This window comes from Perognathus longimembris, chromosome 10 (assembly GCF_023159225.1).
Source record: "Perognathus longimembris pacificus isolate PPM17 chromosome 10, ASM2315922v1, whole genome shotgun sequence".
In the NCBI taxonomy this organism is placed as follows: Eukaryota; Metazoa; Chordata; class Mammalia; order Rodentia; family Heteromyidae; genus Perognathus; species Perognathus longimembris.
This window is the reverse complement of record NC_063170.1, coordinates 30,571,897-30,599,704: the sequence shown is the minus strand read 5'-3', so window position 1 is coordinate 30,599,704 and position 27,808 is coordinate 30,571,897. Positions and strand designations below refer to the sequence as shown.

The following is a 27,808-nucleotide window of genomic DNA, read 5'->3' as shown; positions in this document are numbered from 1 at the left end:
GTTTTGTTCTTTTGTATTATTTAGCCAGTTCTAGTTTTAAAATTACTATTTTATGCAATTTTTACTTGTATAAAATATGTAGATCTTAAAATTTATATGAGAATATGAAAATAAGTTTAAAAGGAACTTTTGGTTATTTGAACTTGAAAATTCTTTCTTCGTGTATGCCACTTTTTGCCTTTTATTTTTCTGATTTTAAAGCATTTTTATATGTTGGTGCTAATGTTTTCCTCAAATATAATTGTAAGTTTCTTAATCTCTCCTAGAATTTCACCAGAATTAAGACAAGGAATATAATGCATAATTTTAACAACCAGAAATGAAATTCAAAGATTCACTTTTATATTTCAAGTCTTAATTTTTATACAACCCATCCTTTGAAAAATTAATTCGTTTATCATCAAAGACTGTGTGAGTCCATGATTTTTTAAAAAGTTTAACAAGTGGAATTTTACAGGTAAAATTCATATATGGAGAGCCAGTGAATCATCATATTATTTTTAGAAACCTAATTTTTTCTGAATTCTTGAGGTTTCTTAGTTCTCCAGATAAGAAAAGAAATAATACCCAATAAAATTAGCTAATATTGTTTCATGTGCAGTGTATGAGAAAGACCAAACATTAACTACAGATAGGGAGGCCTTCTTGTGCTATAGCGTGAAAGAGAGTTGGAAGCACAGAAGACTTCTTAGTAAAATATATGCTTCAAGTATGTGATAAAATCAGCACAACACAAGAATTATTTATCAACAATTTCTCAAGTCTTTCTCCAATCTGTATTCTTTTATTGTCTCTGGATTGTTGGAGCTTTCAGAAAAAAGACCCCATTTTACATGGCAAAAAAATCAAGCAAGTTGAAGAAATTAAGAACATAGTTTCTTAGTACCTGTAATGAAAGTAGTGGGCATCATGAACATTATTCCCTATATAAATTATTTTAAAGTTAATTACTTTTTAAAGTATTTAAGTGCTTTTTTTAAAGATATTTTGCACTGGTAATAGATAGTTAAGTTTATTACTTCCTTCCCTAAATTTTATTTTCTACTACTAATAATAATGTTTTGCTTATCCAGAGAAGTTGATGTATTTAATTCAGTTCTTTCCCGAGTACATTACTAATAAATAAAATGAGCTATCTTCTAATGCTCAATAAATTAACTTACATGCAGTGGATACAAAACGATTATGCAAAATGTCTGTGTTAAAGTAACAACTGTGTCGTTGGACAACTGTCAGACTGAAGACACCAGACAGCTCCTTCAGCCTTCAGTGCTCAAAATCCTCAAATATTAATAATTTAACATATTGCCTTGAAATGGACATTTGAAATGTTTCTTAAAAAGAATGTGGGGTGAGCAATCCGATCAATTGTATTAACCATATATGCACTCACATTCTTAATGTGATATTTTCTGATACTTTTACATAGTATGCTCTGACGTAAAAAATCAATATCAGATGCGTTCATATAAAGACAAATATTGCATTTTTATATTAGAAAATGAATTACTTTATGCCATATGAGAACAGGCTAGTTGATACTCAGATTTTTCCTTCTTTAAATTCTATCAAATTATTGTTTTTCCAATATTTACAACTCAGATAATACAATGATACATATAACAAATAAAAGTTTAGTGCACAGAGATCATAAAATTCTACTATATCAGACCCACATCGTTCACAAGCTTTTCTCCATTCTTGCTCCTTCATTCTCCTCTCAAATCAAATCAGAGATATAAAAGTGAATCCTGAAATATTCCAGAGGCAACTATTTACTTACCTGAAATAAAATAAAAAGTAGGGATATCTATACTCTGTAGTGTGGCAAGAATTTATTTGTTACTTCCATGTCTCCGAATCCCTGTAGAGGTAAGGCAAAATTTACTTTTTGAAAAAGAATTAAATATGTACAGGATTTCCATAGTCAAGATGAACTGTCTTTTTTTTTTTAACTGTCTTCAAGGGGATTAAATCCAAGTAGAAGGGAGACCACTTATAGCAACCAGGAATATGAAATAAGAAAAGAAGATGACTAAGGAGAGGAAAATTTATGTTTTTAAACAAATATTCTATTTCCAAATTCTGCCAAGGAATTAGACTAAATGGAGTTTTTGTTCATAATAGTAGCACACTAGTTGGCTACCAATACTGTCAGAAGCCTCTAGACATAAAGACAATTATAAATCACTAGAGTCACATTAAAAAAAACTACTTCCTAGTGTATATGACAGCTTTAAGTGCAAATTATTCACTTACTTGTCATAGGAAAATATTACTTCCCAACTCAGCCTCTTCTAACATGTAGGTAGAGAAAATAACACTATCCATATCCTGGGTCTAAGAACATTAATACCTACCAAGAGAAATGCAATTCTTCAGAAGCCAGTGGATGAAGGAAAAAGACAGATATCCCATGTCTGTAAACTTTGTTTTTCACCTTTCACAATTGGAAGTGTCAGTATCTCTCCACACAGATATAAGCTATCAAAATTATTAGAAACCAATCAGCACTTAGACGTCACTGGACTGCAGTGACCAAGAGACCCAGAGGAAAATTGAAATCACAGAAGTCACCTTTATTAGGAATAATTGCGTGAGAGTCTTCATTTACAGTAATTATTGTGCATTATCTTGAGAGTTTCCCAGACAGACCAACAGCATGATTAATAGAAATTCTTTATCCTGTTGGCAAATGAATATGCGGTGAATAGGAAGTCAATAAGTAATTTTGTTGGTTAGTTATGTCTACTTTAGGAGCAATGTAGAAAAGTGACAGTGAAGATGTAAACAAAACCAAAACAACAATGAGCAAAACACAGCTGAGAAAACACATATGGCCAATTCATGTGCCTTCTTTCTAAGACCACAATCCCAGATTAGGGCAGTGGGATAACAGAAAAACTGAATCCTACAGGGTAGTTCTAGTAAAGAAACTTAACTATAAATATTTTCACTTCTTATTTCAATTTAATAGGAGAAAAATGCTCTTGTGTGAAGCTTATATTTTGTTCTCCTCTAAGGTTGTTCATCATTCAAGAATTGAATTCAATGGCTGGGGATATGGCCTAGTGGCAAGAGTGCTTGCCTCATATACATGAGGCCCTAGGTTTGATTCCCCAGTACCACATATATAGAAAATGGCCAGAAGTGGCGCCGTGGCTCAAGTGGCAGAGTGCTAGCCTTGAGTAAGAAGAAGCCAGGGACAGTGCTCAGGCCCTGAGTCCAAGCCCCAGGACTGGCCAAAAAAAAAAAAAAAAAAAAGAAGAATTGAATTCAAAAAGCAAAAAAAAGTGGTTCTTCTTATGGCCTCACATAATTGTGGTGCTACTATGGAGAGGAAAAATCAAGTATTGTAGTTCAATGTCTTAAGTGTATACATTAGTCAAATGAGTTCTTGAAAGGGATTGTGACTTGGCCCAAATTGGATTGTCTATGTCTACTGTGCAATGTCCTTTTCACTTAAGCACAATGCCCTTCATGGGGTGGAACCTTGTGAATGTATAATTAGAACTTAATGGAATTTTTACTTCTTCTCTGCTTGCTGTGGCTACAAAACTCCTAAATATCTTTTTGACAATGCACCTGAGAACCTGTCCTTCATATCTCTCCTATTCTATTCCTTTAAAAATTCTGTCTGAACAAGCGGTAGAGCCCTGCACCTGAACACGGAAACTAGAGCTTGAGATTCCAAGTTCACACCTCAGTACTGGATGTGTATATGAGCATGGATGCATGCGCGTGTGCATGCACATGCACGCGTGCACACACACACATACACACACTATCTGATGCTTAACATATATTTTCTCTTGGATCTCCTATTGAGTGATTTTACACTAAATATCTATTTCTAAGGTTCCCAAATATATTAGAGCATCCCACTGAGCCACAAATATAGCATCATCTAAACTAAGTATTTTTCCTAAATTTAGTTTTTAATAAGGGCATATGTATAAACTTAATCATAGTATAAATATTCTGTCACTATTTATTATTGCTATGTTTTCCATGCTTAAATGCCACGTTGCATTTTTTTTATTTAAACAAGAATATTATACTACTTTTTTTTTCCTTTGGGCATTTAATGATCAGTTAGAAGGATTTAAAATATATCGGAAGAACTTTGTGCTTACATATCTGTTATTCTACTGTATTAATACTTTAATGTATATCCATATTTCCACCTGAGATGACTTTTTTCTTCAAGAAATTTCTCTAAAAATTCTCACTTGGTAAGTTAGCTATAGAAAATTCTTTCAGATTTTGTACTCAGATAATATTACATTTTACTTTTGTTTCAGAAGAATTTGGGTGCATATAGTGTTCTAGGATGACAATTATTTTTGCAATTAAAAATATATTTTTTCTAGGCACCAGTAGTTCATTCTTGTAATCCTGATCAGAGGGCTGTGGTTCAAAGCAAATTCAAGCAGGAAAGTCTGTGAGACTCCATTTCATCACCATAAAAAGCTGGAAATGGATCTGTGGCTCAAGTAGGATGCTAGCCCAAACTCATTCTATGAAGCTAATATTATACTCATCTCCACACCAGGCAAAGACCCAAGAAAAAAGAGAATTACAGACCAATAACACTTATGAGCACACATGCAAAGCTCCTCGACAAAATATTAGCTAACAGAATGCAGAAACTGATAAAAAAAAAAATCATGCACCATGATCAAGTAGGCTTCATCCCAAAGATGCAAGGCTGGTTTTACATTCGCAAATTAATAAATGTAATTCACCATATCAACAGAGCTAAGACCAAGAATCACATCGCCATCTCAGCCGACGCCCAAAAAGACTTCGAAAAAATGAAACAGCAATACTTGTTGAAATCCCTGGAGAGAATAGGAATAGAAGGAACATTCTTCAAAACAATAAAAGCCATATACAACAGACCATCTGCTAATATCATATTAAATGGGGAGAAATTGAAACCATTCCTTCTAAACTCAGGAACAAGACAAGGATGCCCACTCTCCCCACTTCTTTTCAACATAGTGCTGGAAGCCCTAGCCATAGCAACAAGGCAAGAGGAGGACATCAAAGGGATCCACATTGGAAAAGAAGCAATCAAACTATCCTTATTCACAAATGACATGATCTTACACCTGAAGGACCCCAAAAACTCAGTCTCCAAACTCCTAGAACTAGTAAACCATTTTGGCAAAGCAGGTTACAAAATCAATCCACAAAAATCAGCAGCTTTCCTGAACACCAGAAATTTACAAGCAGTAAAGGAAATTATACAAACAATACCACTTTCAATAGCTACAAGAAGAATAAAATACCTTGGGATTAACCTAACCAAAGACAAGAATGACCTATTTAATGAGAACTATAAAAATCTAAAAAGGGAAATCAAAGAGGACACAAGGAGATGGAAAGACCTCCCATGCTCATGGGTAGGCAGAATCAATATAGTGAAAATGGCCATATTTCCCAAAATGTTATACAAATTCAATGCAATCCCCATCGAAGTCCCACCTACATTCTTCACTGAATTAGAGAAAACAACCCATAAATTCATATAGAGCAACAAAAGACCTAGAATAGCCAAAGCAATTCTAGGCAAAAGAAGCAGCGCAGGAGGTATCACAATACCAGACTTCAAGCTCTATTACAAAGCCAACATAACATAAAGAGCCCTGTACTGGCATAAAAACAGATTCAAAGACCAATGGAATAGGATAAAAGACCCAGAAATAAATCTGCATACTTACAGTCAGCTGATATTTGGCAAAGGAGCTAAAGACATACAATGGAAAAAACATAGCCTTTTCAACTACTGGTGCTGGGAATACTGGGCAGCCACATGTAGAAAACTCAAAGTGGACACTAGCCTATCACTATGCACCAAGATCAACTCAAAATGGATTAAGGACCTCAACCTCAGATATAAAACCCTGAAACTACTGAAGGACAGAGTAGGAAAGACACTAGAACTTATAGGCACATGCAGGAACTTCCTGAATAAAGTGCCAAGGCCACAATAGATATGGGAGAGACTTGACAAATGGGACTACTATAAAATAAAAAAGTTTCTGCACAGCTAAAGACGTAGCCACTAAATTAGAAAGACAGACAACCATATAGACACCATATAGACACCAGCACAGCAACAGACAAAGGCCTAATACCGTTATCTACAGAGAACTCAAGGAACTAACTCCCTCCACAACCAGTAAATCAATTATTAAATAGGCAAGGAGCTAAAGAGAGACTTCATAGGGGAAGAAATAAAAATGGCAAAGAAACATGAGGAAATGTTCAAAGTCCCTGGCAGTAAAGGAAATGCAAATAAAACAACCCTGAGACACCACTTCACTCCAGTTAGAATGGCCTATACTCTGAAATCAGGCAACAATAAATGCTGGAAGTGATGCAGAGAAAGAGGAACCATTCTCTACTGCTGGAGGGGAGTGCAAACTAGTACAACAACTTTGGAAAACAATATGATGTTCCTCAAAAACTCAGTATCGACATACCCTATAACCCACTATACCACTCCTAGGCATCTATCCTGAAAAACAGGTCCCAGGATACCATAAAGACATCTGCACATCCATGTTTGTTGCTGCACAATTCACAATATCCAAACTATGGAAAAAACCCTGATGCCCCACTACAGATGAATGGATCAAAAAATGTGGTACCTGTATACAATAGAATACTACATAGGGATTAGAAATGATAAAATATTGGTATTCACAGGGGAATGTTCAGATATTGAACAAATAATGTTGAGCAAGGAAAGCCTGGAACACGAAGAACAGAGGTGAATGGTCTCCTTGATATATGATTGTTAACCCAAATAATTGCCAAACAAACATAAAAAGTCTAGGATAGAACTAACAGAGAATTGCAGTAGCTCAACAGCTATATGCATATGAGTATATAAGATGAGGCTGAGCAGGGTGAACTCCAAGAGAGGGAAACAGGAGGATTTTATTGTGGTTGTTACATTTAATGTACTAGGTGAATTTCCTTTGGCATACCCCATGTGGTTACTATATATAATTTTGGTACACTGGATATTGTATATAGGCTTACCTGAACTAGGGAAGGGAAGGAAAAATGAGAGAGGGTATAACAAATATGACAAGAAATGTACTCACTACATGATGTAACTGTACCCCCACTGTACATCACCTTTTCAATAAAACTTAATTTTAAAAAAAGATCTTATATGATGATTTGTACATAGCTATCAAGCTATAGTGATCCTCTTCTAGGGCTATCCTAGACATATGCTAATTATTACCAATGAGAGGAACCATGTAATCCATTTCTTTGGGTTTGGCTCACTTCACTTAGTAAGATTGTTTCCATGTCTTTCTATTTTCTAACAAATGGGGCAGTGTCATTCTTTTTGATGGAAGCACAGAATGCCATTTTGTACATATACAATATTTTCTTGACCTATTCATCTACTGAGGGTCATCTAGGTTGGTTCTATATATTAAGTATAGTAAATAATGCTGCAATAAATATCATTGTGCTGGTAGCTTTAGTACGGCATTGTTTGTGATCATTTGGATAAATAATAGAAGTGGCATTGCTGGGTCATGGGATCTCTGTCTCTGTTTAGTCTTTTGAGGAAATGATATATGACTTTCCAGAGTGGTTGAATGAGTTCACAATAGCAGCTTTGTAACATTCCCTTTTAGCAAAATTTCTGCCAGCATCTGTTGTTATTAGTTTTCTTGATAATAACCATTCTAACTGGAGTAAAGCAGAATCTCAATTTTGTTTTGATTTGCATTTCTTCTATGGCCAGACATGTTGAACATTTGATCATGTGTCTATTGGCCTTTCTTATTTGCTCTTCAGAGAAGTCTCTTTATGTCTTAAGCCAACTTATTAATGGGGTGGTTGTTTCTTTGGGGATTTGTTTTAAGAGTATTTAATTTCTTGAGCTGTAGGTATATTTTAGATACAAGGCCCTTGTTTGTTGTAAGGCCAGTGAAGATCTTCTCCTAGTCTGTGGACTTTCTATTTATCTTGCATGCTATGTCCTTTGGCATTCAGATGCAATCCCATTTATCCAACCTTTCTTTGATTTGTTGTGTTTCTGGGCCTTTATTAAGAAAGTTTCATCCTGTGCCAAGGAGCACAAATGTTCCTCCTATTTCTTCTGGCAAAGTTTTCAGGCTATCTGCTTTTACTTCAAGGTCTTTGATCTATTTGGAATTGATTCTAGTTTACAGTGACATATAAGGATCTACCTTTAGTTATCTACAGGTGTTTAAACAATTTTTCCAGCAGCATTTGTTGAAGAGGCTGTCTTTCTTCCATCCTGTATTTTTTGGGGGTGGAGGGGGGCTCCTTTATAAAAGATTGTTAAGTAGCCATAGGTCTTCAGTTTCATTTCTGGGTCTTCAGTTCTATTCTACTGGTCTTCAGGCCTGTTCATTTGCCAGTAGCAAGATTTTTTTTTTTATCACTATAGCTTTGTAATAGTTCAAAGTTTGGTGTTGATATTCCCCCAGCACTGTTCTTCCTGCTAAGGATTGTTTTTGCTATTTGGGGTCTTTTATTGTTCCATATGAATTTTTTTTATTGCTTCCTCTATTTCATTAAATAATGATGTTGGGATACAAATGGGTATTGCATTGAATTTTAGATAGCCTTTGGCATTGTTGGCATTTTCACAATGATAATCCTTCCAATACAGGAGCATGGGAGGTTTTTCCACTTTCTTAGCTCTGTTTAATTTTTTTTCAAGTTTTTTAAAGTTTTCATCATAGAGGCCTTTCACTTCTTTGGTTAAGTATATTCCTAAATATTTTTGAGGCTTATACACCAGTTGTTGCTTTTCTGATTTCAGGCGACATTTCTCATCGTTGGCATGCATGTTTGATCATACAGCATACTTTTATTGATGAGATGTTGAAGTCAATTGAGTAGAATTTTGTTGAGAAGTTTTGCATCAATATTCATAAAAGAAATGGGTCTATAGTTCTTTCTTTGATGAGTCCCTGTCTGGTTTGGAGATGATGGTTAGGCTGGCTTCATAGAAAAAAATTGGCAGTGAATTTTTCACATTCAACTTCATTGAAGAGTTTGAAGAGTATTAGTGAGTTCTACTTTTAAGGCCTGGCAGAATTCAGCTGTGAATCCATCTGGATCTGGGCTTTTCTTGGATGGGGGTGTCTCTTATTGCCATTTCTATTTCATTACTTGATATGCTTCTATTTAGTTGGTTTCGATCTTCTTGGTTTAACTTGGGCATATCAACATTCTGAACCTTGGTTGTTTTAGTCATGTTTCCTTTCTGATATATTTTATTTCAGTGTGTTCTCTTCTTTTTTTGGTATAATTTTCCAAGGGTCTGTCAATTTTGTAAATTTTTTTGAAGACACAACTCTTTGTTTTGTTGATTTTATCTACAGTTCTTTTGGACTCTAATTAGTTTAATTCTGATTTAATTTAATTTTTTATTTCTGTCTATTGGCTTGGAGTTTGGCTTGCTGTTCTTTTTCAAGGAACTTAAGATGCATCATTAAATTATTGGACTGAAATTTCTCCAATTTTTCAATGTACACACTCAGAGCTATAAATTTCTTTTGAATTCTGTTCTGTTCTGGTCTTTTTGGGGGATCTAAAAGATTCTTTATCTGTATGGGCCTATCCTTTGGGATATTTGGGAAGGTTTCTGCTAAGATACTGTCAAATATATTTCCTATTCCATTAGCTTCTTTCTCTACTCCCTTTTAAATACAATTGGGCTTTTTTTTATTATATTGTGGAGATCCTGAAGCAATCTGTCTTTTTGAGGTTTTTTTTAAATATTTTTTTTTGTTCATTCTCTATAAAGTCTAGATTGTCTTCAATTCTGGAGATTCAATATTCTGCATCATTTAACCTGGTGTCAAGACTTTATGGTATTTTTTTCAAATTTTTATTATCAAACTGTTGTACAAAGAGGTTACAGTTTCATACGTTAGGCATTGGATACATTACTTGTACAGTTTGTTACCTCGTCCCTCATACCCCCTCCATTTTCCCCCTTTCCCTTTCCCCCCATGAGGTGCTCAGTTTTATGGTATTTTTTTAATCTCCCTTCCTTTTAGTTGGTCATTTTTTTATTGCTTCCATCTCTCTTTTGAAGCTTTGTTTTAGATCGTGTATGGACTTCCTCACCTCCTTGATTTGATTTTGTTTGCTCTCTCTCAAATTCTTTAGCTGAGTGACTATACTTTCATCGACTCTTCCTTCTGTTGGAATTCACTCCGTTTTGCAGATTCCACAAAATCATCTGTTAATCTTTGGTTACCCTTATCACGTTGACATATGCAGGATTTCAGTCCTTTCATTAACCATTTTTACCAGTAGTGTTTGTAGAGCATTTTGAGGACTATTCTCTCGGTTTTTGACTGCTCTGTGTTATAGAGTCTGGGGGAGGGGATTCCACGTCCCTCCAGAGTCCACCACACAGAGACAGACTCATGCAAGAAAATCTTTATTGGGGGAAGAGTAAGCTGACCAGCCAGGGACAGCACAGACTCGGGAGCTGTAACTACAACCCTGATCAGTTTTTAGGCTGGGCTTATAAAGGAAAAAAAAAACACAACACAGGTGGTCAAGCAGACTACACAATCTTATTACAATAAGCAGTGACTTAACCAAACAGTTTGGGTAGTTCTGACATTTCTTGGAATCCCGGGTGATTATGAAGACTGGCTGTTTTTCAACAGGGATGTGGTTACTGGAGATACCGTTTGAGCAACAAGCTAGTCAGTTTTCTTCAATTCTCAAAGGTGGGTGAGTTCTCAGTGAATTTAAGATGCAGTCAGTCTTACACTCATCTACACTAGCCCCTAACACTCTGTTTCCTATTTATTTTGAGTGGGAGTTGAGGTTCCGTGATTTGCCATTTTTGTGTATTTCTACTACTTGTTCTGCCCATTTGGATATGGAAGAAAATCCAATAGCACCCCAGTACACAGTTTTAAGACCTGAACCAAACAATCCCAGAGCCATGTAGTTGCACAGACTTTAGAGGTTAACAATCATGGATAGGTATTTTCACTCTCTCCATTATTGGATATAAAACCATCCAGTACCACCACAGAACACAATTTTAAGACAAAACAAACCCCAAGCCTTATCATTGCACCAATATTAGAGATTCCAAATGTTAGGTCATTAGTCTCCTATCTAACATTGCTTTTCTTTGTTGGGTAGGGGTATTATGATTTAGGAATAGGAAAAAAATTTCTTATTGAATTTAAATTAATCTAGACCGAAAGGATAACTCAAAGAGCCACTTTGACACAATAAACATGAATACAGATACAGTCTATGTTAACAAACCAATAACTAGGGATTAGTCAACTAAGAAGATCAAAGAAGGAGCAGAGGAACAAGTTAGTAGGTATAAGGAAAATCAGGAGGAAAAAAATAAGAATGGAGAAATGTAAGAAAGGAACAGAAGGAAGATAACTAAATAATAAATTCAGAGAAAGGAAAAAGAAAATTTAAGAAAACTTTAAAAACCTTAAAATTATGTAAGTATAAAGTAATTATATTAAAATTAAAGGTACTAAGTTTGAGAAATACAGAATTGCAGCTTCAATGTCTGATTTAAGTATTGCAGACAATGAGGGAGGAGGCCTAATAAATACTGTTTGCTATGTATCAAGGGATTAACAGAACATCAATGAAGTAGTAAAAAAAAAAAAGGAAAAAATAAAAATAATGAAAAAGTAGAAAAAAAATTTAAAGAATTGCAATCAGAAAAAAGAATTCTTCAATTTATTGCAAGGATCTTGTGTTTCTCCTGTGTCTGCTATCGAGTCTCTTGATGGGTCCTCTGATTTCCTTGTGGTGGTCAGTATTCCTATGGCTTAGTTGGGTTGTTAAATCAGTTTGTTGGAGCTGGCAAAAACAGTTCTGCCTTACAGAGGAATGTTCTTTGTGACCTTCCTTCCAGACTAGTTTATTGTTTGGGTGGTCTGCTTTGCTTGTAACGCAGGAGGGAGGTGGCTGTTTTCTGTAATTTGAAGTCACTTTCAGTGAACTTGAGTGTGGGTGGGGTTGTGGCCTGACTGGAATTAGTGGCTTTTCCCAGAGGGGCTAGAGACACTCTTTGGGTCCAGCTTACCGCCACTCTCAGCTTTTTGCAGCCTATCCAGATTTTTTTTTAACTTGTGTAGCTGGCTAAGCTGCAGCTCTGCAGAGGGGTGCGGCTGCCTCTGGCTATGTTTACCAGAAAAAGAAAGCTTTCCCACCCTGGGAAGAGTTTCCTCCACCTGGGTGAGGCAATCTTCCCCTGGGTGGAGGTGACTCCATCTCTCAGATTACTTTGCTCTGTTTAAAAATGGCTCAAACTTTACTGCTTCTCAGGCCTGGGTTATCTGCTAGTTGCTCTGCCTGGGTCTGTGCCAATAACAAACATGGTGTTCTCCAGTGGTGGGAGAAGTTCTACCTTCCAAATGCTGTTCTGTGAGGAGTGAGAATGATGTCTTTTGTTGGATTTTCATGCTTTCCCCTGGTTTTTCAGATCATGTGTGATTTGCATCTGTGTGTGGCCAGGAGGAGGAAGATTTCTGCTTCTAGTCATCTGACTTGTGCTGGAGGTGAGTGGAAAGCCACACACACACTCTTTTTCCAGTGCCTTTATCTTGGTTTTGTCTGCTGCTGAGCCAGTAGCCACCACCTCCACTATTGTCATTGACAATGTATTCTTAAATTAGTCTTCTTAAGCAGGCTGCCTAAGTATTTCCTCTCTGTCCAAAGTCTTTGTACCATTATGGCTCACTTGGTGCAACTGTCTAGCTGTGGTTTCTTGGCAAGTACTCAGTTCAACCCCAGTTGTACCTCTACCATCTTCCTCTTAATGCATGAAATTTCTTCAAATAGGGATTATTATTAAACAGCTTTATCACAAATGAAGTTATTGTTTCTATTTTATTCTATTAATACAGTGAATTATTTTAGATATCTGTCAAATGTTAAACCAAACTATCTTTTCTAAGTAAGCTGAAGACAATACTGATATATTAATCTTCATCTTGGTTCATATATTTATTTATTTATTTTCTCAGTTCCAGGGCTTGAATTTAAGGCCTCAGCACTGTTTCGACCTTTTTACCTCAAAGCTAGCACTCTACCACCCTCAGCAACATTTTCACTTTCGGTTTTCTAGTGATTAACTGGATATAAGATTCTCATTGACTTTCCTGACCAAACTGGCTTTGACCTGCCATCCTCAAATCTCAGCCTCCTAAATAGCTGGGATTACGGGTGTGAGCCTCCAGCCACTAGTTGGCTTGTTCTTAGGTTAAATTGAATTTACAAATTGCCTTTTATAAAAATGATTTTTTCAAACTTTGAAATCAAATGTATTCAGGAAAATTAAGTGAATGGAGGAATATTTTGTAGGAAAAGAAAGAAAATCTGTCAATTGCAGATGATACCCCTGCGTTGAGAATATCACCCACTTTTTTCCTTTGCTTTTATAATTTTTAATGAGACTTTATTTGCTAGAACCCAGGATTGCCAAAACAAAGAAGCATTTGTTATTTAAAAACTTTTTACTAAGTCACTCATAAAAGCTTCTATAAATAAAGTTATTACTTCGTGGAAATGATCATATTTTGATGACTATAATACAGTGCTTACTAAAAGTAGTTAGCAATTTTAGATAATCACAACTTTTGTTGTAAATTTTTAGTCTTACTTAATATTATCTATTTTTCTTTATTAAGCTGGTCGATCATACTCCCCACCTTGTTTTAATTGTATCTTTTTTTTATCAAATTGAATGTTTTTCTCCTTCTGTTTATCATTTACAATTTTCACAATTTTTCTGAGTTTTACAATTTTTCTGCTCAATATATGTAAACTACACAACTAGAAGTGATGAAATATGGTTGTCGTTTGAGACTTTTAGAAAGTGTACATATGGCTAGGAGAGCAATCATCAATTTTCAATTACAATAATTTATAGATCAGTCTGTGTTTGATTTTATTCTGGTAAAATGTGCTGACACAGTGAAAACAAATTATTTATAGTCATAAGTGTTTGGACAATAAGTGTTGCTGACACATTTTCTGTCCTAAAACTGTTTTTAAAAATTATTGAGTATATAACTAACACATGACCTGGTAATACTACTTTGGGGCATTTATTAAGATTTACAAATCAGGATAAAGGAAAGATGCCTGCAAAAGCATACTTATTGCTTTACTATTTACCATAACTAAGATATGTGCAACAGCCCAGATGTTCTTCAATAGATGAATGGATCAAGAAACTGTAGGAGGACTAGGAATATGGCCTAGTGGTAGAGTGCTTGCCTTGCATACATGAAGCCCTGTGTTTGATTCCTTAGCATCACATAAATAGAAAAGGCCAGAAGTGGCACTATGGTTCAAGTGGTAGAGTGCTAGCCTTGAGCAGAAAGAAGCCAGGGACACTGCTCAGGCACTGAGTTCAAGACGCAGGACTGGCAAAAAATAAAATAATATAAAATGCAGGATTCATACATACACAGTGGAATTTAACTTATCTACCCAGAAGAATTATATTACTTTATTTGCAAAGAAATGGATTGAAAAAGTTATGTTAAGTGAAATAAGCCAAGCCCAGGATGACAAAGTTGCATGTTTCTTTTTTCTCATGTATTGAACACGATAATGTTGAATGCAAGTGCTCACAGATGCATTATTAAAAGTATGGTATTTTCAGGGGAGATTTCAAATGGTGCATTTCCTTAGATAATCTAGGTTGATTTTGTTCTACATCTTACAGAAATATTTTCACCCTTCATAACACCTATTTTAATTCTCTCTTCTCTACTACATAGCTCCAGTTTTAGTCATTTGTTCAGACTTACACACATGTGATCTCCCTACATGTAGTAGTTCATGACATAAATGACCTCTGGTATTAGAAGGAATTATGTCATTCTCCTCTGAATAAAAGGAGATGCTACATGTATTTGTAAATATAAATTGCATGATTTCTCTCTAATTTTCTGTAATCAAACAGATTGATATTTAAACGCATGCTGTTAAATCTTAGACACTTCAAAGCCTTCCTATTGTCTTTTTAACACATTCAAATTTCTTTAGCAAGGTTTAATACATCATTATTACCATGACATTTCTTAGTCACTTTCCATACCAATTTGGGTAACTAGCTACAGTACAATATTATGAGACTGGAGGCTTTTTTTTTTTTTGCCAGTCCTGGGCCTTGGACTCAAGGCCTGAGCACTGTCCCTGGCTTCTTCCCGCTCAAGGCTAGCACTCTGCCACTTGAGCCACAGCGCTGCTTCTGGCCATTTTCTGTATATGTGGTGCTGGGGAATTGAACCTAGGGCCTCGTGTATCCGAGGCAGGCACTCTTGCCACTAGGCTATATCCCCAGCCCAGAGACTGGAGGCTTTTAACTCACACAAAATATATCTTATTATTAAAATTCTTTACCAAATTTTATTATTTTGTTGATGTTGTTCATAAAGTTGAATTTCCAGTCAGAAATCAGAAATTTGTCACAAATAGATTTGAATTGAGCAATTATAGTATGTTAATATACTGAATTATAATACCTAGTGTGTATTATGTACTGTATATATACTACACTGCATATGTAATATACTTTATTACAATATAGCAGATATTGTATACTATAAATGTATATTATCTTTTATATATTATGTATAATACCTAGAGTATATGTATTTATATATACATATGTGTTGGGGTTTTTAGCCTCCCGCACTCTCCTGACCTGCGGGAGAGAAGGTAAAACATGCCCTAACCAGATGAGCCAAGAGGAGGAAAGGGCACCCCTTTCGTTGGAGGACAAACAGACAGTCCAGGAGTCAAGTCAGTGCTAAGACTCACTTTATTGGGAGAAGGGAGCACAGCTTAAACAGGTCAGAGAGCAGTGGAAGCGGAGGGATACGTGCACCTACATAGGGGTTGTGAAGGGACACCTGGCTGTCCATCAAGGGCGGAGGGCCGAGGGACCAATCCTAGGAGGCGGCCTAATTCTACGTCACAGCCCACAGGACCACCTCTGGTTTCACCTCCAGGCACCATCTTGGCCAAATGTGTTCCGAAGGCTGGGAGGCGGGGCCAGCTAGAACTGCCTTTCTGGGTTTCCGGGTTCTGCATAACAGCCATGCAGCCTCAGAGCTGGGAAAACAGTCGGGGCCAACTAATTGCCTCTTAATGCAGGGCATCTGGGCGGACGTGCCCCACATCTCCCCTTTTGTTTTTTATTAATAGAGGAGTGGTACCAGGCTGGGAGTATGGGCAGAGGTTGTTTCTTCTGGAACTACTTCCTGCTGAAAAGGGGTGAAGTAGTCAGGGGTCTCTGATTCGTCATTTGGCCTGGTACCATCCAGTTTGGTTGGTAAAAGTCCTGATCACTTCCACGAGAATGATTATCAGGGCTAATGGGTGTCATGGTCTCCTCTAGCTACCTCCTGCAGCTTGGGCACATCAAGGAGTCCCTGGGGCTGGAGTCTTAAGGGTCCAGATCTGCACTGGGCACAGCAGTGTAGTAAGAGGATGGCCTTGAACTGCAAGTTCCCAGGTGGCGACCTCGGTGAGGGATGTTATCCTGTTAAAAGAGACTTTTGAAAAGGTCAGTCAAAAGGCTGACAAGTTCACAGGACAAGTTAACATGAACAACATGGGAGAACACACCCTGGGCATAAGCCAGAAAAGTTCCATTTGGAACATAAATCCAATTGTGGCCCATTACAAGCAAGGAGTAATAACTGGACTGGGGGCAGGAAAGAAGTGTTTAGGAATAGTGGCCTGGTTGGGAGTAACCAGTCAGGGACATGCATATATATGTGTGTGTGTGTGTGTGTGTGTGTGTGTGTGTGTATATATGTATATATACATATGTATGTATATACATACATATACATATACATACATACATATACATATATACATATATACATACACACACACACACACACACACACACACACACACACACACAGAGCAAGTAACAAAGGCAAGAATGCAAGTTTCTGTCCAGATGGAAAATGGACAAGTATGGACATTAGGTGGGTAAACAACTATTCCTCTTGATCTCCCGGCTCTGATTAATTTTGAAAGGGCAAGTTTAAATTGACTCCATTTAAGATGAGACTTCGTCTCCTCTTACTCCTCTCCATAATTCCTCATTGTCAGGATTGACCTCGTCCTGAAGGTCTAGGTGCTCTTTGCTTGATAGCTGGTCCCAGTTGGCATTCACGGGGTTTGAACTCAAGGCCTGGGCACTGTCCCTGAGCACTTTTGCTCAAGGCTAGCGCTCTACCACTTGAGCCATGGTGCCGCTTTCAGCATTTCATTGGCTCTCTTGAGCCAAGCTTCCAGTCTGGCTCTTTGCTGGTCAGTTGGGGGATGAAGTTTTAGAGGGATTTTTTTTATCTGCCTGGGCTGGCTTTGAACTGCAATCCAAGAAGTTTTAGCCAAAAAAGCCCTTTTTATTTCCAATTAAAGCAACATGGAGATCAAGGGGACTAGGGCTTACCTGTACCTTGTGAAGAATTGACCAACAAGTACTTGCTAGCGTTCTGCAGTAATACATAGAGAACAGCAGACTGAATGAGATCCATATGTCATCAAATCAAATCATATCATTTAACCTTGCTGGCAGGTGGAAGAGAACACAAATGACTTACAATCAAGAGGACAAAGGGTTGGAACAATGTGAAAGTCTTAGCTTCAGCGGATCCAAAGTGACTGTGTCTTCCATCCCGAATCAACAGGCTTTGTTAGTCATGTGTGATGGAGGCAGGCAGGAGAGATGGGTTGGATCTGGGCAAGGCTGTAGTGGTATCTCTCAGAGTCCCCTGGATAGATTGTCACACCTCCTGCTGGGTTGCAAAATTGTACACAGACTAGTTAAAGACATTTGAAATCTCCCAGTATTCCCTGGTTACTTACTCTGAGTACTCTGGCTTTTGTAGGCTGGTGCCCTACTGGTTTAAGTAGGGTGACAACTTTAAACAGATTTTAGAAGGCTTGGGCCTTTAACCATCTTCCTAGTCATAAAATCCACACAGACCAAAGGCCAACCAAGTCTGCTCTCTGCAGCAGCCATGACAGTTTCTGAGACATGGAGGGGGAAGACACCAATGCTACCCAAATGCAACTCTGTGGCCACCAAACACAACTCTGATGCTTTCAACCTTGGAGTAAGTCTTGGTTGAAACTCTGTCATGGTAGGCCTACTATAAGCTCAACTCTAACCTTGGGAGGGGGTGGGGAAGAGCCAGGGCAGGAGCACTCTGGGCCTGTCAAAATCTTCACTGGACTCCTAGATTCCCTGAGCAGTTTTCCATGAAAGAGAGAGAGAGAATAAGGAACCACTAGTGAAACCAGGCACTTTGGGCGCACACTGTGGAAGCAGCTTCCTGTCGCCACGGACTGCCACAGTCCACACAGCTAGCACACATGTCCACAGTCCATGCAGCTTGCACATATGTTGACCTGAATTGTATAAAGCAAAATATTAAATGTGGGTCAGGAAAATCGAGGTTAGCAGCCACATTTGCACACTCATTCCAAAATGACTCTGGTCCCTTGATCTTAAAGAGTTTATGAGAGCACAGGAGAGAAAAATGGAGAAGCAAAATCTTAGTCTATACCAAAGAATTGTCAGGATCAGATGTACACTTGACTTTTAGCATAGGTAGACATAAAAAATAACACACTGATTCTATATCATTATACTTATACCACATGCTGCATATTGGAAACTTTTGGAGTTTTTCTTAGACACATTTCCTTGTACCCAACATGATTAGTTTGGGTTTAAAACCTGTTTTTTTTGTTTTTTGTTTTTTTCCTTTGGCTTCAAGTCTGGTGATAAGAATCAGGATTGCCTCCAGGCTGTTTACTGTGACCCCACCCACAGGCTGAAAAGACTTAAAGTAAATTCAAATAGTAGTTAAAAAGGCAAGTAATTTTTAAACCATGATGCTAATTTTTACATGTTTTACCAACAGACAGACAGACAGACAGACAGACAGTTGTGCGCAAGCTTTGGGGCGTGCTTAGAATATTTTTTTCTTTTCTTCATTTTTTTTTAATTGGCCATGTAAGTCTTCTGGAATTCCAGTGGCAAAATGATATTATTTTGCCCATATTTTAGAACCACATGGTCAGTTAGAAAACAAAAAAATTTCCAGCAAATAAAAATGTTCACAGATTATATGGCGAGGAAATGAGAAGCCACATTTTGAAAAACCAGTTTAGCTCCAATGTGGAGCTGAAGTGGGAAGTTATGATCAGAGAAGGTCCAGAATATGAGAGACAGGACACAGAACAGACACATGGCATGGCTTAATGGCGGCGGAACTGGCCAGAGCCTTAGCAGGCTCACAGCAAGACACCTTCATTGCAAATCCACAGTTACAGAGTTAAGGGTGGGGGGCAGGGTTATCAGGAGCCAGAGTCTCCAAGTCCCTGCCCAGCCTTGAGGAATTTGGCACACCCATCACCTGGGGGATGGGTGGGCTCCACCTCCAACCAATTCGATTGTCCACCATGTGCTCAATGCTAGAGAAAACCTAGAATTTAGCCAAACAAGAAGAATTTAAATGAATTTCCAAACTTAGCAAACATCAACAACAAGAACCAAAAGCCTTTCTTTGTCTCTTTTGAAGCAGATGTTAAGTAAATAAGCCCTTTTCTTCCTGGACAGCCAGAGGGCTGTCTCCCCTCCATCCAAGACATTTCTCAGCAAATGCTTCCCAGGCTCTTTGAGGCCACCTCAGAAGCGGGAGGAGTGAGTGTCTTAAAAGGGCCTTCACTGTCACCAGGGCGATCCTCTCCTGGGCCCGTGCAAGATGGTGGGAAGCCTCTGGTTGGGGAAGGGTGACGAGGTCGCTGAGGCTGCCCCCGCCCCACCTCACTCATCCACCACACATCCCGGTGCCCAAGGGGCTTGGCCCGGGATCCAGGGGATCAGGCCAAGGCTCGTCTATGGGCTCATCAGAGTGAGGCATTGAGCCCCTCTCCTCCTGGGCAGAGGGAAGGCTGTTTCCTTCCCATCCAAGACGTTTTGCTGCAGATCCCTCCTGGGCCCAGATGCTCCCCACTAGGGGGCCTGGGGAAAAGCAAGCCTCAAGGTCCCGGAGGATTGGGAAGGATTTGTGAGGGAGCTCTTCTCCCAAGCTAACTTCCCTCCACATCACCACTTGTCCTTCTCCCTCTCAAGTAGCCAGGCTGAAAAGGCCAGCAGCCTCCAGCCAGGGTGCAGTGCGTCTCAGTCTCCCAGGTCTTTTCGGCTTGGGGGGTTGAGATCTCTAAACCTATGTTTATTAGCATTAATCTCAGTGCTTTGAGTGCCCTATAATCATGCTGAGTTTGAGCCTGCCCCATCTTTTTGGGGGGTACCCTCACCTCGGAACTCGATTGGCTTGGCCCACCAATAGTTTCACCTCGTAAGTCCTCCTTGCCCCACATTGGGTGACAGCTGTTGGGGTTTTTAACCTCCCATGCTCTCCTGACCAGCGGGAGAGACGGGAAAACACACCCCAACCGGACAAGCCAAGAAGAGGAAAGGGCAGACAGAATGCCCACACCCAGCCTCCCTTTCTTTTTTTTTAAATTTTTATTATCAAACTGATGTACAGAGAAGTTACAGTTGCATACGTTAGGCATTGGATACATTTCTTGTACTGTTTGTTACCTTGTCCCTCATTCCCCCCCTCCCTCTTCCCCTTTCCCTTTCCCCCCATGAGGTGTTCAGTTCACTTACACCAAACAGTTTTGCAAGTATTGCTTTTGCAGTTGTTTGTCTTTTTTTAACCTGTGTCTCTCGATTTTGGCATTCCCTTTCAATTTCCTAGGTCTAATACCAGTATACACAGTTTCCAATATACTCAGATAAGATTACAGAGATAGTGTAGATACAACCACAGGAAGGAGATACAAGGACACCATCAATAATAGAAGCTACAGATACACATGGCATGTAGAAAGTAGTTACAACTATGATATAACAATCGTTTCCATAACATGGAATTCATTTCATTTAGCATTATCTTATGTGTTCATAAGAGTATAGCTATTGGGCTCTTGTGATGCTCTGCTAAACCTGTACTAATTATTCCCAATAAGGGACACCATAGAGTCCATGTTTCTTTGGGTCTGGCTCACTTCACTTAGTATAATTTTTTCCAAGTCCCTCCATTTCCTTACAAATGGGGCAATGTCATTCTTTCTGATATAGACATAAAATTCCATTGTGTATATGTACCACATTTTCCTGATCCATTCGTCTACTGAGGGGCATCTGGGTTGGTTCCAGATTCTAGCTATGACAATTTGCGCTGTGCTGAACATTGTGCTTGTGGCTTTACTGTGATTTTGTTAGTGGTCTTTTGGATAGATACCCAAAAGTGGGGCTGCTGCCAGCCCCTCTTTCATTGGAGGACAAACAGACAGTCCGGGAGTCAAGTCAGTGCTAAGACTCACTTTATTGAGAGAAGGGAGCTGCTCTTAAATGGGTCAGAGAGCAGCAGAACGGGAGGGGTACATGCACCTATGTAGGGGCTGTGAAGGGACTTCTGGCTGTCCATCAAGGGTGGAGGGCCCAGGGACCAATCCTAGGAGGTGGCCTAATTCTACGTCACAGCCCACAGGACCGCCTCTGGGTTCACCTCCAGGCACCATCTTGTCTACATGTGTTCCCAAAGCTGGAAGGCGGGACCAGCTAGAACCGCCTTTCTGGGTTTCCGGGTTCCGCATAACAACCACGCGGCCCCAGGGCTGGGAAAACAGTTGGGGCCAACTAATTGCCTCTTAATGCAAGGCATCTGGGTGGGCGTGCCCCACACATATGTATATACATTATACAGTAATATGCATAACTTATAATAATATAACAATATTATAACATAATATCATGTATGAATGATGTTACATAATTAATATTAACAGATTATATGTACATAATACAACAGAATATTACCATAATATACAATATATTAATCTATGTAATATATACAGTATAAAGCAGAGATTTAGCATTATCATATATAGTATGTATACTACATCTATAATACATATATTGTATTATGTACCAAATGACACTCAAACTACTAAACATATGCCACTTTTCAACAAATGTATAATTTTCATTTTATCACTAATTTAGGGACTTACATGCCTTTTCTGATTGAGAAGATTATCATAGCTCTTATATGGTTTGGGGGACACAATTAACTTTGGGGGATTCAAAAGGTTAGGAAAATACTCAGAAGATCACAGATTGATTAAAACACAGCTGATTCTTGCACTATGAGTTCATTTATATCTGCTGAGCGAAGACCTTCCTAGAATTTTTGGTTTTTGATTTTACATGCTTATAACTGTGTGTAATAAGTCCATGAATATGACAGACTTACTTAGTAAGAACCCAGAAGTCCTTAATTTTTCAGGTTCAGAACCAATCTCGCCCTATTTTCTAAAGAAATGTGAAATAAATATTGTATAACAACAATATTATGACAAATTTCATGTTTACCGGATATTCAAAGTCTTCTAGCACTGTTTAAAGCATATAAGTGAAAATAGTGATTTTAAGGGTGATTACTATGTTTGGCGTAGTACCTATGAAGTTGAACAAAGTTCTGAAGTTACAAAAACCAAAAATTCTACTTAATATGATGTTTCAACAAGACAGTATCTATAATTCTGCTTGAGGTAAAATTTACCATTCACAGTTAATCTTTAGGCATGTAGCCCCAACTTACATTTAGAATGTAAAATGATAAAATACTGAATTTGGAGTGATGACAATTACACCTTTACAAATTTCCATTAAGAAGTTCTGTTTTTTTGAATGCAAACACTTAAACTGTATATGAAAGATTTTTTTTTTTTATAATTTAGGTCTCAAGGGTTCTTATTCAACAAAAATGTTTGACTATATAATAAAACAAAAGTTAATAGTTGCCGTTCATCGTTAGTATTAAATGCACATGAATTTTACTTTCTTTTCTAAAGAAACAGAAAATAATAGATCTGGTCCTCAGATATAAATAATTATCACTTTGTGTATTTGTAAATTTTGAATATATATCACATTAACTTTCTTCTTTCAGTTTAAATAATGTCATCCATGTGTGTACATAACTTCAAAGACATTTCCATTTTCTCTGAATGATGCAGAATTCAATACAAACAAATTACCAGCCTTAAATATAAGTAGATTGGGGAACAAATATGTATGCTATTGATACTAGCAAATATTTGCTGTAAGTTTCACAATAAGTAAGACTCTGTATTAAATAATCTAAAAGAAAACAGCAACCAAACTTTCCAAAGGAGTAGGTAAAAACATTGTGAATAACTAATTACATAATAGTAAATTACAAATAAATAAAATACTCAATCCACAAGAACATACGCTAACAAATGTATAATGAGAAATCCACATTTTAAATTAAAGATAAATTTAAGTTGAGACAATTTTTCTACTAAACAAATGTGTGTAAATAGTGTTATGGAAAAATTGAATGAGGATATCAGAAATTTACCGGTAAATTTTGTTTGCAAGGCAAAATGTATTCAATCAAAACGAATCATGAGCTTATGGCATGAATAAGGATTTTGAAAATTAGAAACTCAAAATTCGTTGTTAATACAAGTTTTACGGTAATCTTTACCTTATAAACAACCAGTTTCCATAAAAATTATATTTAAATAGAAAAAAGAACTGGTTTGTGAGATGTCTTTTATTTAGGACAAAATTTCTATGATGCAGCTGCCCATATTACTGGCAAAGATAATTAGTGTGGTCCTGTTACTCTCAGGAGGCTCTGTGTTCTAATTCAGCACTATACTCTGTCATGAAGATTCTTATTTCTTCGAACAGTTGACATGACTGCTTCTCAACTTCCTTATGGCTGATTTGATATCTTCATTCCTCAGGGAGTAGATGATGGGTTTCAGTAAAGGTGTGCAAATAATGTAGAAGACAGAAATGAACTTGTCCACAGAAATCTACTAAAAGGCTATATATAGAAATAAATGCAAGTTCCAAAGAAGAGAATCTCCACTGTAATGTGGGCAATTAATGTAGAAAGGGCTTTGGATGACCCACTGGAGGATCTGTTCCTGACAGTCATCAAGACGATGGCATAGGAAATAATTAAAGCCAGAAAACAGCTCAGGGATATCAGTCCACTATTAGAGTCATAATTTCCATTCTGTATGTATCCATGTAAGCCAGTTTTATCACCAGAGGGAGGTCACAAAAGAAGCTCTCTACCACATTGGGACCACAGAATGGCAGATCCATTGTAAAAACCAAATGGCTCACAGAATGAAAAATACCCACAGCCCATGAAACAGACACAAATATTACCCATAGCCTCTGGTTTATAATTGTACTGTAATGCAATGGCTTACAAATTGCTATAAATCTGTCAAATCCCATGGCTACAAGCATTATCATCTCACTCCCAACAAAACTATGAAGTACAAATATCTGGGTCATGCAACCCTCAAATGAGATGTTCTTGTGTTCAGCAAAAAAGTCCATGAACATCTTAGGGGTAGCAAAGTTAGATTGGAAGATATTAATGAAAGAAAGGTTACTTAGCAAGAAATATATAGGCGAGTTCAAACGGGAGTCAGAGTAAATGATGACAATGATCATTACATTCCATAAAACTGATGTCATATAGACCATAGAGAAGATGGTGAAGCTGAAATCCCCAAAGAACTGGAGAATCCCAGAAGCACAAACAGAAATATGTTTGATTCATTCATGTGAGCCATGTATCCAGCTGAGTTACCTAAGTAAAATAAAACCAAGAAAACATCACCACTACTATTGACATTATAACATACATACTTTATATAAATACAAAAGAAATAGGGTAAACATTCAATTGACTAAATTTAATTTAATGAATTCTATGATACCTGTGTGTATTAGTATATGTGTGTATTAGTATAGAACTAGTTCAAACCCACAATCTTGTGGAAAGTTGGAAGAGTGTGAAAAATATGTTAAGTCCATCATATTTAGGAAAATTTATTCAAATTAAAAAGTAGAATATGAAATTAGAAATCAAGTATAAATCAGTAACACATTAATACCATAAAATTGATAAATGAAACATGTCACAATGCTAGACCAAGTTTTTCCACAAATAAAAACTACTTTTTATTTTAATTTTTGCAAATGTAAACTAGGCTATCATTAATCAGCATGAGGGAAAAGTATTATCACACAGGAAGATTAGGAAAAATAGAAATACCAAAGCAGAAATATGAAAGATTCTTCAGGACAAATAAATTCCATGATCTGCTAGATGAAAGACACACAAGTAAATTGGGAATTGTTAACTGGGAGCGAAGTCTTGATGCGATTAGTTTTAAAGGCAAAACCCAATAGAGAAATTTACTGGATAAATAGACCAAATAGACAAATTTACTGAAAAACCAGAATCACAAAATGCTTGACAATGTTTTAACTAACCTAATAGAAGCAAATTGTCATCTTACATAAATGAAGACGCAATAATGGCACTCCCAAGATTAAAATATATATATATATATATATATATATATATATATATATATATATATATATATATATATATCCTTTAATTCTTTCTCATAATAGTTAAGGAGATTCATCTCTTACATTAAAACCAATTATGGATGAAGTCACTTTTATTATATCTACCAGCCATATTTAATTATATAAGATCTTTTATGAGTGTTCTTTTTGGAAGTACGTAACTACAAGTGGAACATTTCAGACAATAGATTCTGAGAAGAAGAAAACTAAGCAATGTATAAATTCCTCTTCATTGTTTTAGCGTTTATCACTGATTTTTTCCTCACTCCACTAGTCACTTCATACCAAGAAAAACCGTATATAGTCTTCTTGAGGTAATTTGACTTCAGCTATGTATAGCCAGCAGTGCACATAAGATATTTTAAATTAATGAATGCTTAACTTTTTGTTAACTTAACTTTTTGGGATGGGGCTTGAACTCAGTACTCGAGAGTTGTTTCATAGATTTTTTTGTTCACAGATAAAACTCTACCAGTTGAGCCACAGTTCATTTCTGGCTTTTTAATCTTTAATTCAAGATCAAAATGTCATAGACTTTCTTGCTAGGCTGTCATTGAAACATGTTACTCAGATCTCATCCTTTTAAGTAACTAGGATTATAGGAGTGCGGCACCACAGACCAGCTGTATTTTCTATTTTTCAGTGAATATTGTATTAGTGGTTACAAATAAACCAAGTAAAACTGTTTAAAGTGCCTATAAGCAAGGGTGGGGGGTGTCTGGGTCTGAGTCAGGGTCTGTGTGTGTCTGTGTGTTTTGATACAGCAGCTGAAATTTTGGAAATCTGGTGTTATCTTTGCTTGCTTGCTCATGGTTCTCATTGTGCCATTTCTGAACCATAACTCTGGCCTAGCATTCTGCTGATTAATTAGAGATGGAATCTTGAGACTTCTCTGCCTGGCTGGTTTCAAATCTTAATCCTCCTGGTTTTATACTACTAAATAGTTAGGATTACAAAGGTGAGCCACTGGCACCTGGCTCCATTATGTAATTTAACTTGGATGTTTAAACAATAAACCCTACCTTTTCAGTAGCTTTCAAGTTTGTATTTGATTGTTAGATAAAAAAAATTTTAAGAATTTTTGTTACTTAAGAACATAAATCAGTGAATCATGACTTGACCTGCATAGAAGCTTTCCACTGGGGGAGATGGTATTCTTACCTTCATATGGAGATTAGGGAAGATACTGGAAGGTCTAGTCATGTGTTTACACAGGCAGTGGAGAGGAGGAGGTAAGCAAATATTTGAAAGGAAAATTATTATCAAGACTAAAAGCTTCTGAAGACCAATAATTATGAATTGTAAAATTGATGCCAAAGGACTTGCTTCTAACAACCAATTGAATGTGTAATTCTTGTATTGTGGTAATTTCAAAAGGTAATTCAGAACTCTGTAGTGTAATAAAAAGTCTTATTTTGTGTCATTATTTATATTTTCTAGCATATATTAACTGTACAAAGGGGTTTACCAGGATATTTCCAGTTACAGTTATAATATATTTTATTTAGAACATGGTGATGTCTTTTGATACCATCAACTTATACTTTATATTTAAAAGTGACAATAATTACATTAAAAGCACTCTAGAGTTTCATTTTGTGATAAAACTTACAATTAAAATGAATCATAGCACTGGTACATACCTGAATTATAGCCAATGACACAAAATGTTCTTTATAAGATAATTGTACTAAGTAGCTGTATAGAACTCTCTATACTTGAAATATTGTTCCCAAGTATGTTACAATTAATCACTGAATTCTAGCCATAACACTACAAAGTATCTTGCATTCACATACATACTTTATAACTGAATGAATTGAGGTCAAGAGAAACTGAGACAGAACTTTCTAACATCACACAACTATTAAGCATTCACTTAAATTGATAATTTTCAAGATCTTGGGATTAGCTTTTAGACCAAAAAAGTAAACCACTGGGATGAGTGTAGCAAAAACAACACAAACAGTGTGATTCTAAAGTTTAATCCATTCAAGGAGAGAGAAGAAACATAGGAAGTGGAGAATGGAAAAGAAAAGAGAAACAGAAGGAGATGGACAAAAAGAACAAGAATAATGGGCTATAATATCTGCATAACTGTGGGGCCAGGACCACATATTTCATTTACACAGACTTAGATACAAATTGTTTTAGATGTCAAGAATTTCTGAAACATCCTCATTGCTACTTTTGTGACTTGACTGAATC

The 27,808-nt window shown here is 36.9% G+C and overlaps 1 pseudogene; it reads right to left on the bottom strand.

Moving 5' to 3' along the window:
* Positions 1-23,865: 23,865 nt before the first annotated feature.
* LOC125357908 lies at positions 23,866-24,789 on the bottom strand (annotated as a pseudogene).
* Positions 24,790-27,808: the final 3,019 nt, after the last annotated feature.